We start from the raw sequence: 8,624 nt of genomic DNA on the forward strand, positions 1-8,624 counted from the left end.
CAAGTTCTCCAGTCTCCGCCGCCGAGCAAAGTTCTCCAGTCTCCGCCGCCGAGCAAAGTTCTCCAGTCTCCGCCGCCGAGCAAAGTTCTCCAGTCTCCGCCGCCGAGCAAAGTTCTCCAGTCTCCGCCGCCGAGCAAAGTTCTCCAGTCTCCGCCGCCGAGCAAAGTTCTCCAGTCTCCGCCGCCGAGCAAAGTTCTCCAGTCTCCGCCGCCGAGCAAAGTTCTCCAGTCTCCGCCGCCCGAGCAAAGTTCTCCAGTCTCCGCCGCCGAGCAAAGTTCTCCAGTCTCCGCCGCCGAGCAAAGTTCTCCAGTCTCCGCCGCCGAGCAAAGTTCTCCAGTCTCCGACGCCGAGCAAAGTTCTCCAGTCTCCGACGCCTACGAGCCCTCAGCTCCAGCCGCCGCCTACGAGCCCTCAGCTCCAGCCGCCGCCTACGAGCCCTCAGCTCCAGCCGCGGCCGCCGAGCCAGCCGCTCCAGCCGCGGCCGCCCGGGCCAGCCGCTCCAGCCGCGGCCGCCGGGCCAGCCGCTCCAGCCGCCGCCGCCGAGCCAGGCTCTCCAGACGCCGCCGCCGAGCCAGCCGCTCCAGCCGCCGCCGCCGAGCCAGCCGCTCCAGCCGCCGCCGCCGTGCCAGCCGCTCCAGCCGCCGCCGCCGAGCCAGCCGCTCCAGCCGCCGCCGCCGAGCCAGCCGCTCCAGCCGCCGCCGCCGAGCCAGCCGCTCCAGCCGCCGCCGCCGAGCCAGCCGCTCCAGCCGCCGCCGCCGCCGAACCTACTGCTCCTATGAACTGTGTTTTAGAAACCTCCAGCCCAAAGACTGTTTCCCCTCCCTGCCTCCCTCTCCCGCCTCCGTCCATATGTCTCAGCACTGAACCTTCACCTCAAGCCCCCTCGCCCAGATCTCCACCTCGGACCTCTGGGCGATTACCTCCCACCCCGGCTCCAACCTCCTCTGCTCCACCGTTACCCATCAGTCCACCAGCGTCACCAGTATCCATCCTGCCTCCACTCACACCTTGTGCACTCGTCAGCCTGCCCTTCCCTCTGGACTACACTCCTCCGTCTCCGCTCCGTCACTCCGTCCCTCAGTTTCAGTTGGCTTCCTCACTCCCCCCGGTGTTCTTTTTGTTGGCTGTCCTACTGCTTCTACTGCGGCCTTCTGGAGTCCCGGCTGCGCTTCGGTCGGCAGAGCCTTCGGTTCCGCCATCACCCGCCAGTCCTTCAGCGCCGCCTGGGCTCAACGCCTCGAAGGCTTCGGCTCCTGACCCGCCATGGCTGCCCGCTGCACCTGACCCGCCATGGCTGCCCGCTGCACCTGACCCGCCATGTATGCCCGCTGCATGTCTGCCCGCTGCACCTGACCCGCCATGGCTGCCCGCTGCACCTGACCCGCCATGGCTGCCTTCGGCTCCTGACCCGCCATGGCTGCCTTCAACCCCTGACCCGCCATGGCTGCCTTTGGCTCCTGACCCGCCATGGCTTTTGAGCCCCGCCCCGGAGACCACCACACCAGTCTACTCATCCCCCTGCTCCGGTTTGAGGTCTCCAGGGCGCCCGCCCCCCTCCCGGTTGTTACATCTACGGCGCGAGGACGCGCCTACCGGGAGGGGGAGGTACTGTTACAGATCCCTTGTTTCCCTGGACTCCATTTCCCATGATCCTCCTGTTTCGTCACCTGCACTCACTTCCCTCGTCAGCTCCTCATCATCACAGATCACCTGCACCTGGACTCTATTGTCAGCACTCCCCATATATTGCACTCACTCCCTTCACTCCTGGTCCGTTCTCTGTTTTGTTAAGATGTATGTTTGGTGTTCCCTGCTTTCTGTTGAATAAACGTATCATTCGTATTGTGGAAATCCGTATCAGCCTCATCTCTACCAGCATCCGTAACAGTGATGTAATGGTGTTTTCTGGAAGGGACTAAAGAACAAAGTATTTTTTTTATAAGCTGAAAGGTATAATACAAATGTTTTTATTATGTTAGATAGGCATTATATAACAGCTTCAGGTTGTGTTTTAGTGTGGGTAACATGTCCCACATTGTCCCACACAAACTTAGCAATCGTCCCACATTTGGTTTGTTTGATAGTGGTCACCCTAGATAGGGCCCAAGCGCTTGAGGTTATGGTTTCTGGATGCATTCTTCCCGTATAACTGTCTCATGTCTCATGTTTTTTTTTTTTTTTTTTAAACACAAAACTAGTTACACAACTTAATTAAGGGGGATTCAGTTTGCCTAAGAACAGATTAAGAAGGAAAAGATGCTCACCAAATGAATCGACTATTCTTTTATATACCCATGAAAACAAAAATAATTATCACCACACAAAAAGAAAATACAAGAAAAAGACAATCACATTATACAAACCAATGTAATGGATAGGTGCATTGCTGAAATTGGGCATTAGGTTGCACAGTTCTATAATATGAAACTGGATGTGTGTGAAAGTATTATGTGAGGGTATAAAGTTAAACAAAAAATGTCCAAAGTTGAAGTTGTCCCTTAGACGATGAGTAATCCAACTATTTACGAATTCGCTCCAACCAATAACATTTCTCAAGCTCCAGACTTTTCTCCATCAGATACAGCCATACGAAAGCCAAAAACCACAAGCTCACATCCATCTGGGCTTTAAATCCATATTTAGCTCTCAACATGCGGTGTTAAAGTCATCGATAAAGGGTCATTCTAAAATACATACAAATAAACTGTATCAAACTTTTAGCATCAAACCCAACAAAGCTTACATACAATTGCTCACCATATATCAACAAACAAGTTCAATAACGTCTTGGCAACAAACATCATCAACAGGCAAGTTTAAACAGAAGGAAAGAAAACAAATCCTTACTCTAAGTTGAGCTTGAAATGGAATATTTCTCAACCAGGACATAGCACAAATGCAGTAAAGCCATGCATCCTACTGCTGCTGTTCTGCTAACTTCCTCTAAAACCTCACCTTTACTTAAGGAGCTAATTTAGGTGCTCCCCAGGTGTTCCCCAGGTGGAGCGTGCTATTGCATTTATTTTTATAAATTTACCTAGTCTCTGACGGCAAGGTATTACACTGCTGCTGGCCAGGCTGCTTCCGCCCTCCACGCTATGGATATTATGCAAGTATATCAAGCCAAAGAGGTGAAAGATTTGGATGAGGGTAATCCCGACTCTGAGTTGTTTCAGGAGCTGCATTCCACAACCGACTATGCTCTTCAATCTATGATTATTTGACACCCCAGTTGCTCATGGTGCCCTCTTTGGCGACACTGTTGATGTGAAAAAACAGACGGAGGCTATTAAGCACATCCTGCCTTGCCGTCACTCCGCTTCCAGGGAAACCAGAGTCCTAAGGCCTCAGGGACCGTCTGGTCATAATCATTGTCGGGCCCCCTGTGAGTGCTGCACCAGCCCTGCCTCAGCCTGGGCTGGCAACTAGACCCCAGCGGTCTTCCCACAGGCAGGTGGTGCCAACAGCCTGTCAACATACCTTCAAGAACCCACGCAAGGCTTCAAGGCAGACCTGAGACGGGCGACCCAGGGATGAAGAGGCTGTAGATCCACCAGGGGGAAGTGAATTTTACACCTTCACAAAAAGATCAGTTTCCTCTTTCCATGGGTCATACATTCACTCATGGTGTTCATGGCTTTCGTTCTCTCAGTGATCACACACCGATACCCAGCATTAGAACCTCAGTGGATGCAACTTTGTTGCCTTCCCGTGTTCTGCTGTGCCAGGCCTGCACTCAGGTAAGTGCTCAGCACCACACCTCTGCCACTCTAGGTCTGCGGACCAAAGTCGGTGCTCAGCTACACTGTTTATCACGGGTTCTCAGGGACGCAAAGCCTCCCGACATGACAGGCCTTGCTCCGCCTTTCCATGGGTACTCTGAGTATTGTTCCCTTAGTACCGCTCATGCAAAGTCTGGATGTGTGGCTAACGGCTGGTCAGGACAATCCGGCTCAGCTATGCGATTCAATTAGCCAGGCACCAGGGCGGGCTCTTCACCTCTTTGTTCTCTTCACCTCGCTGCGCGATGAAGACATTGCTGTCCTGTGGCAGGAGATCGTAACCCTTCTAGTGAAGGACACAGTAGAGCCTGCCTCTACTTTGAAAGTTTAGGTGGCTGCAATAGCAGCTGTAGATGGCAGATCCTTAGGAAAGAACAACTTGAGTTATGTTCCTGAGAGGTACTCGGAGGTTGAATCCACAAATCTCAGAATTAGAGACCAAACTTTAATCCAGGATAGTAAGAATGTAAGGGCTTTAGATACTGTTTTGGATGCGACTAGCTTAGTGAACTCTGTACACTGTGTCTCATCCTTGGGATCTTCCTCTGGTCTTGCAGTTCAGATTCAGCTCTTCTGAATCTGAACAGCTCTTTGTCAGCTTCGGAGGTCAGCAGAAGGGGAAGGCTGTCTCCAAACAGAGAATGGCCCACTGGATTGTGGATGCCATTCTCCGGGCGTATCAGGCCTAAGGTGTGCCGTGCCCGTTTGGAGTGAGAGCTTACTCCACTCAAGGTGTCACTGCCACTTTGGCTCTGGCACACGATGCTTCCTGTCCATCTGGGAAAGAGTCAATCTCCCTTCTCCCTCCATCAGGGAACTAGGGTTACCACACATAACTGAGACGTTATCCCTTTTTAAAATAATGAATAGTATATAATGGTATAAATTATGTATTCCTAGTGAGTTTTTGAGGGTTCACCTATAGACATATATTCTGTTCCTTGAAAATTCAGTATTAAGTCCCATTTTTTTGTATTTTGTAATCTGTGTAAATTTCCTCCCAGATGAACACAGTGGCCAAATTTATAATTTGTCTAGTAGTCTACCTGTTACATCAACTAATAGGGTTAGCCTTGCAAGATTAGCAGTCCGGTGGGTTCCATGAACATGGTGGTGGACAAGTTTGTTATGAAAGAGCAGTCCGCTCTTCATCTCTTGTGCTGACAATTATAAGGGGAGACCTATTTCGCATCAGCTGCTCTCATTGGGTGGTAAACGCGATTAATGATGTTACAAAGATGCAAAAATTCAATTCAATTCACGTTTATTTGTATAGCACTTTTCTCAATACATATAGTTTCAAAGCAGCTTTACAGAAAATGCATGTCTACATTAAAATTTTGCATGATCTGTTATCAGAGGTGACTGTGTCCAAGTTATGTATTTCAGAATTGTACATATACAAATACAATTGTAGTTAGCTAACAATGTATTATAGAAATATTTATATAGAAAAAAAATAGCATTGGTGTTGATTCAGTTTGGATCATCTGAAGTCCTGCCAAGAGTTGGAGTCCTCTTGAGTCGTCTCTTCATTGGTGTTTGGACATCTGAAGTCCTCGCAGGAGTTGAGGCATCTGAAGTCTTCATAAAAGAACTAGAGCTGACGTACTCCCTAGTTACCTCGGGATGGGCATCCCGAGATAAAACAGAAAAGCAAATGGAAAATAATTAGCATAGCTGCTGTTCATAACATTAAGCAAAGGTAGTCATTTGATCTGCATGCATTTGATCTGATATAATTGGAGTATAAGGATATTAGATGTGTTATGTGAATGAGTCTGAACCCCAAACATTATTAGGAAAGCTGTTCGAGTTTAAGAGCCAAATGTGTAAATGCTCTCCTACCTTTAGTGGACTTAGATATAGGTACTACCAGAAGCCCTTTTTAAACCACAAAACCAGAAGAGTTTTGTGACCTTAAGGAGAATGATGGGTTGTAAGGCAGTAAAATATTGGTTAAATACACAGGGGCTAAAACAATTTAGGGCCTTATAGGTCAGTAGCAATACTTTATAAATGCTACAGAACTGAATAGGTAACCGGTGTAGAGAAGAAAAAATTGGTGTTATATGACCATATTTTCTTGAGCTAGTAATAACTCTAGCAGCCACATTTTGAACTAATTGTAGCTTGTATATTGAGGATGCAGGACAATCAGCAAGTAATGCAGTAATCTAGACTATTTTTTCTGCATCAGAAACAGATAACATGTTCTGTATCTTATATAATCTCCATCAGGAATTTGAGCTCACTTCAGGATTGGCTACCTTCTGGGCACTGTTCAGGGATGTTTTTTATTTGGGACATTTGTGCTGCAGTGAGCTGGGAATCACCACACAAATTTGTGAGATATTATAGGATGTGACTGAGCCATCTCTGGCTTATTCAGTGCTTGGTGTATGAACAGTGCTTGATACATCTGTAAAGGCTTAATTGTGCTAACTCAACTAGATCCGAGAGATTTAGTAAATTACAGGCCAATCTCGAATCTACCTTTTCTGTCAAAGATACTAGAAAAGGCAGTTTCAACACAACTGTGCTCCTTTCTAGAAAGAAATAATATCTGTGAGGATTTCCAGTCAGGATTTAGACCATACCATAGTACTGAGACTGCTCTCGTTAGAGTTACAAACGATCTACTCTTATCATCCGATCGTGGCTGTATTTCTCTATTAGTGTTATTAGATCTCAGTGCTGCTTTTGACACTATCGATCACAACATTCTTTTAAAAAGACTTGAAAACTATTTTGGCATTAGTGGAATTGCTTTGGCATGGTTCAAATCTTACTTATCTGACCGTCTGTAGTAGTTAATGAAGAGATGTCGTATCGATCACAAGTTCAATATGATGTACCACAAGGCTCAGTACTAGGACTGTTGCTTTTCACTCTGTACATGCTGCCCTTAGAAGAGATAATTAGGAAGCATGGTGTTAGTTTTCACTGCTACGCTGACGATACCCAGCTCTATATTTCCTTGCGCCCTGACGAAACCTACAAATTCACAAAACTAACAGAATGCATAGCTGACATTAAAAACTGGATGACAAGAAATTTCTTATTATTAAATTCAGAAAAAACTGATATCCTAATCTTTGGACCAAAAACTTCCTCACGAAAAAACCTTGAATACTCTCTAACACTTGACGGGTGCTCCATTAAATCTTCGTCCTCAGTTAGGAACCTGGGTGTGCTCTTTGATACCAATCTTTCATTTGAAAGTCATGTTTCTAGTATCTGTAAAACCGCCTTCTTCCATCTAAAAAATATATCTAAATTACGACATATGCTCTCAATGACAAATGCGGAACAGTTGGTTCATGCATTCATGACCTCAAGACTAGATTATTGTAACGCTCTACTCGGTGGTTGTTCTGCTCGGCTTTTAAACAGACTACAGTTGGTCCAAAATGCGGCAGCTAGAGTTTTTACTAGAACCAGAAAGTATGACCATATTAGCCCAGTTCTGTCAACATTACATTGGCTCCCTATTAAAGATTTTGTATAGATTTTAAAATCTCGCTACTTACTTATAAAGCTCTAAATGGTTTAGCTCCCCAATATCTAAGCAAGCTCTTAATGCATTATAGTCCTTAACGTCTATTGCAATCTCAGAATTCAGGCCAGTTGATAATACCCAGAATATCAAAATCAACTGAAGGCGCAGATCCTTTTCCTATTTAGCACCTAAACTCTGGAACAATCTTCCTACTATTGTTCGGGAAGCAGACACACTCTATCAGTTTAAATCTAGACTAAAAACATATCTCTTTGCTCTTGCATACACATAACACATTATCAATACATTAACATTTTTTCAAATCCGTTAAAGGATTGTTACGATGCAATAATTAGGTCGGCCGGAACCGAGAACATTTCCTATAACACTAGATATACCTGTACATCAGAATAAGAATGGCATCTATGCTAATATCAGTCTCTCTGCTTATCCTGAGGTTTGCCGGGTGCTGGATCCAGGCCGTATCCAGATCAGATGGAGAACCTGTGTCTGGACCTGACTACAACGTAGCCCAGGAGACAATGGGCCTACAGATCCAGTTCTGGCTGCATCTATAATTCAGATTTTTAATCTCCATATCCACTTACATATATTTATATATAATCTATTTTTTATCTCTATAATAAAAATGTATAATTCAGATTTTGATCTCCATATCCATTTACATATATTATATATATCTTCCAAGGGTTTTTTTCCCTCCTGGGACTTTTTTCCCAGTGCTAGCACGCTGGGTGTTTCTCCTAGGGGTTTTTTTCCACCCCTGGGAGTCAGCCGACATTGGCTTAATGTAGCACCATCTTGTATATGTTACATATTATCACGCTTGCTTGTACAGCTTATTTTTAACCACTTCTCTTTTTTTCTGTGCTTCTAATATGTAAAGCTGCTTTGAAACAATTACCAATTGTAAAAAGCGCTATATAAATAAATTTGACTTGACTTGACTTGACTAACTAGAAGGCTGGTTCACAGAACATTGCAGTAATCCAATTTTAAGTTTTACAGTTTATTCAGATAGGTACGGTATGGTCTGATTTTTGTGATGGTGTTAAGTGTTAATTTGAATAGCATTGAGGTTTAACTGTTTATGACTCAGAATACTAGTTTTAACAATATTGAGTATAGTATTTTCTAAAATTGCTTGAGCAAGATAACATCAATCCAGGGTGGAAACTTTCTAGGAGAAATGTTTGTGTGAATGCATTCAGTGAAGATGAGAATTAAATTTTATGGAACCTTTAAGACACTTGATCATCAGCACTTTTATGGTGTGAATAATAAGTGTATCTTGCTGAAAAATGACACAAAGTCTAATT

Source organism: Chanodichthys erythropterus, chromosome 13, assembly GCF_024489055.1.
Source record: "Chanodichthys erythropterus isolate Z2021 chromosome 13, ASM2448905v1, whole genome shotgun sequence".
Lineage (NCBI taxonomy): Eukaryota > Metazoa > Chordata > Actinopteri > Cypriniformes > Xenocyprididae > Chanodichthys > Chanodichthys erythropterus.